Source organism: Sciurus carolinensis, unplaced genomic scaffold, assembly GCF_902686445.1.
Source record: "Sciurus carolinensis unplaced genomic scaffold, mSciCar1.2, whole genome shotgun sequence".
In the NCBI taxonomy this organism is placed as follows: Eukaryota; Metazoa; Chordata; class Mammalia; order Rodentia; family Sciuridae; genus Sciurus; species Sciurus carolinensis.
The window spans coordinates 1353217-1357929 of record NW_025920149.1 but is presented as its reverse complement, the minus strand read 5'-3'; positions in this window follow the sequence as shown (position 1 = coordinate 1357929).

The following is a 4713-nucleotide window of genomic DNA, read 5'->3' as shown; positions in this document are numbered from 1 at the left end:
GAATGAAAACTACTTTAAAAAGTACTAAATCAATGATTAATAGGAATGTGCCTGATGGAGGAATGGACAAAATATTTCAAGTAGAGGAATAAATATGTTCAAAGATGAACAATTTTGTTGAATTAAATAAAAGTAATTTGAATTTCAGGAATCCTTTGAGCAGGGAGAGCTGATGAAGAAATCAAGAGAGATGAGACTGGGGGCTGGGGAGATAGCTCAGTCAGTAGAGTGCTTGCCTTGTAAGCATAAGGCCCTGGGTTTGATCCCTAGCACCCCCCCAAAAAAAAAAGATATGAGGCTGGACAGGAAGACAGTGAAAAGATTAGACATGTCTTTTGTGTACCAAACCACAAAATTCAGATTCAATTGGAAATAGTGAACATCATAAGGATATTAGAAAAAGCAGAAACAATAATAAACAATAGATTCAGATTAAGAAGTTGTTATAGAAGTAACTGTTGAACAGTATGAGAAGGTATTCAATAACATTTGAAATGAAATAAGAAAACTTAAGGTAGAAGAACAGACGTTACAAGAGGCCTCCCACCTTTGTTGCTCAAACACACAGAAAATGTACCATAACAGAGATACAAAATGCAAGAAAGCCAACAGGTTTTACAGGAGAATAGGGTAAATCCTGCTTTTGAAATTGAAACTGGGGTAGGGGAGATACCTCAGTCAGTAGAGTGCTTGTCTTGCAAGAACAAGACCCTGGGTTCAATCCCCAGCACTGCAAATTAATTAATTAATTAATTAATGAAAATAAAATAAAATTGAAATTGAGATGTACATTAGGAATCAGTCATTCATTAAAAAAGCAGTTTGTCAACTGAGTATATTAATAGAAATATTAATAGAAATTCAAAAAATAGTAAGAGCTGAGAATATAGTTCAGTTCACAGAGTGCTTGCCTCTCAAGCACAAGGCCCTGGGTTCAGGCGCAGCACCACAAATCAAAGTGAATAAGTTATTCATCATAAAGACACAATCACCACACTTCTAGAATATGGTCTCTATTAATTTGTACTATGCTACAGAAATAGTTTCAATGATATGACAAAAGCCACCTTCTTCTGGAGTTAGACACAGTTTACTGTCTAGTGCTTTATTCAGTATTATGACTTTTAATCTTTTGTTTCTGACATTTACTGGACAAACAAGAAAAGACACAAAGTTCAAGGAACATAAACACATTATAAATGCTTAAATCCACCCATAAGCCAAACCAGGTTGCTCCAAGGACACCAGATCAGATGCTTTCTACATGGTTAGGCTGAGGAATTTAAAAAGTAGTCTCAAGAACAGAAAAAGCTCTTGATACTCCCAGTCATAATCCCAATGGGACTGGATCCAGTAGACACTTTAGGTTGGAGGAAAAAAGATATAGCATGCTGTTACTTAAGACTTCTAGACACACACACAGAAGAAAAACCAAATGTCCATCCAAAAATCTAAGATTCACATACTTATTCCTTTCCTGACATAAATATACTACAATTCAATCAACTCTATGAAAAAGATCAAGGGTTTCAATAAACCCTTTGGGACCCATATAATGCTTTTGATACCCTGCCAAAGTATGACTGTCACAAGAGAAGATGGAAGAGAAGAAAGAGAAAAATAAGAAGAGAAAATTAAAGTGTGGCAAAAACCAGAGATTGACTACACTTACTCCAACCCTTTTCTAAGTAAGACCAGATGAACAAAAGAGGACAATCACATACATGAAAATTGGACCCTGTAACAGTTTTGTTCTCCTAGTACATCTGAGGAAGAAGGTATCTCATTTCCTGGAATCTCAAGTGCTAGCCATAGTACTGTTCAGAATCATGTTTCATTAGAACACTGTCATGTGGTATGGCAATCTTCTTCTGTTCAGTACACTTATGATTACATAGTATCCACACATGTTCCAAGGGCATTGCAAAAATTCTCTAGGGCATTCAATACCATATTCTACTTAAATGACCTATAATTGTTTAGGTTGCTAGCAGTTCAGAAAAAAACTATCTGATATATTCAAGAAAATAAACTGAAGAATACTAATGCTATGTCCAATATTTCATTTATACTTTCTTTTCTGAAAATAAGACTTTCAGGTACTGGGGTTATAGATCAATTGGTTGAGTGCTTGCCTCCCATGCACAATGCTCTGGGTTCAATCTGCAGCACCACCAAAATAATAAAGAAAAGAAAAGAAAAGAAAAGAAAAGAAAAGAAGACTATCTAAAGTCTGAGAATAACCTTCAGATATTTCAGGTATGTGATTTTTAATGTTATTACTATATCAAATACAGGAAAATATGCTCATTTCTTTTTTTTTAAAGCAACACAGAATTTTAATCCCTAGGCATTTAACATAGCATGACCTGTAAAAGTTAAAAATTAAAAATAAGAACCTAATGACATTGGAGAGGGTTGAAGGTACATTATTAAGAGAACAGAATAGGTTCTATCAAAATTACAGGCAAATTATCTTTATTATGGTCACAGCTTAAAGAAAAATTCAACAATTTTTCTTTAAAAAGTACCTTGGTGGACTGGGGTTATAATTCAATGGTTGAGCATTTGTCTAGCATGTGTGAGGTGCCAGGTTCAATTATAGGCACCATATATAAATAAAATAAAGGTCTTTTGACAACTAAAATACATTTTTACAAAAAGTACCTTGCAAACATATTTTTCAATAAAAAATCCTCATTGTTCTTTATTTTACTATTTCCATTTTTTTCAACTTAAAAGCAAACCACTGATTTCCATTTTATTCAGTAACAAATTTTATTTTTTATTTGATGATCTGCTATATCACCCAGATTAGCACATTTTAAAAAATGCAAACTAGTTAGATAATAATAAAATGGGCACCTAGAACAATAGCTTTATGGCAAAATGGACAATCAGCTAGTCCTAAAATATACCAAATTTGTGGAAAATTCAGAAACGACCAGAGAAAGTATATTTATATTAGTAAATTATTGCTTCATAATTTTAAAGGGGATAGAGCATAGTCCATAATCCAAAGAAGAGAACCTACTTTAAATTTTTGTTTTAATTGGGCAGTATATGCTAAATTAGCTTAGTAGAGAATGATACCTTTTATGCTTAAGCATACCATCTGCTAGTTTTTTCACACATTAGGCTTAATAATGAGAAGCCTCCATTAAAAGTAAAATCGACAAAAGTGAACTGGGAAAATGAGAATTTACAATTCTCTTCCAATTATCTACTCTTTATCAGCAACATGAATTGTACTCCAAAATTAATGGGATTTTAAATCATGCCAACATGATTGATCACTTCTTGATGCAAATTAAACTTTAAGAACTGCATCAAGAAATTTATTTTAGTATTTAAAAATATCAAAAAATTATAATACTACTCAGTGTAACAGAAAATATAATTATTTACACAACTGAGCCAAATACTTTTGTAAAAACCAATTAGTTTCAAATACAATCAGGAATATATACCTTGGTAAAAGTTTCTCAAGAATTGAATCAAATAAATTATTTTTATATCTATCAAAGGGCAGTGTTGCCAGGTGCAGTAGCACATCCCTGTATTCCCAGCAGTTTGGGAGGCTGAGGCAGGTTCATTGCAAGTTCAAAGTCAGTCTCAGCAATTTAAAAGGCACTAAACAACCTAGCAAGACTCTATTTCAAAATTGAAAATTCAAACAAGAGGTTGGGGGCCTGGGGCTGTAGCTCAGTGGTACGACACTTACCTAGCATGTGTGAGGCACTAAGTTCAATCCTTACCACTACATAAAAATAAAACAAATAAAGTAAGACATGCTGTTCATTCACAATTACAAAAATACTGACAAATAAAACAGACTGTGTATGTGGCTCAGTGTTAAGCACTGCTGGGTTCAATCCATGGTACCAAAAAAAGAGGGTGGAGAAGCACTTTTCCTGCTATTCCCACTCTGCCACACCACAATACAATTATCACAAAATAAAGCAAATAAGAGGTAGTTCAAAAAGAAATTATTCTGACAAATGTCATTAGCAGCATTATTAATAATAATAAAAAATAAAATGACCTAAATGTCTCCCAATCAATAACTGATAAATTAAATAGGGTATAATCAATAATATAATATGAAATAATAATAATAATAGAAAAAAATGTGGCATAGTAAAATGGAATAGTATGTGACAGTAAAAACTGAAGTAGAGATACATACTCCAGCAAGGATCAACATTAAAAATATGTCAAATGAAAGAAGGCAGTCACAATGAACCATATTTATTATGTTCACTGTCACATGATCATATTTATGTTAAAAGTCTGGAATACCCATAACTATAAAGACAGTAGGTATATTAGTTTGGCCAGGGCCTAGAGAGAACAAAGAAATTTGTGGGGTTGTGGCTAAGGGGTGGGGTTTTCTTGGGGAGCATTGAAGATACTATAAAATTGAATATGGTTAAGGTTACACATTTGAATAAACAAAATACACATTTTTGGGGTTTTTTTGTGGTGCTGGGGATTAAATTCAGGGCCTTGTGCTTGAAAGGCAAGCACTCTACCGACTGAGCTATCTCCCCAGCCCACCACAAAATACACATTTTAAATGGGTAAATAATATAGCACATGAATTTTATCTGAATAACTGTTGATAAAAAATTCACCTCAAACTATACAAAATTTTGAAATAAAAAAATTAAATAAAAAATAAAAATAATTTCCACATGTTAATGTGGTAGT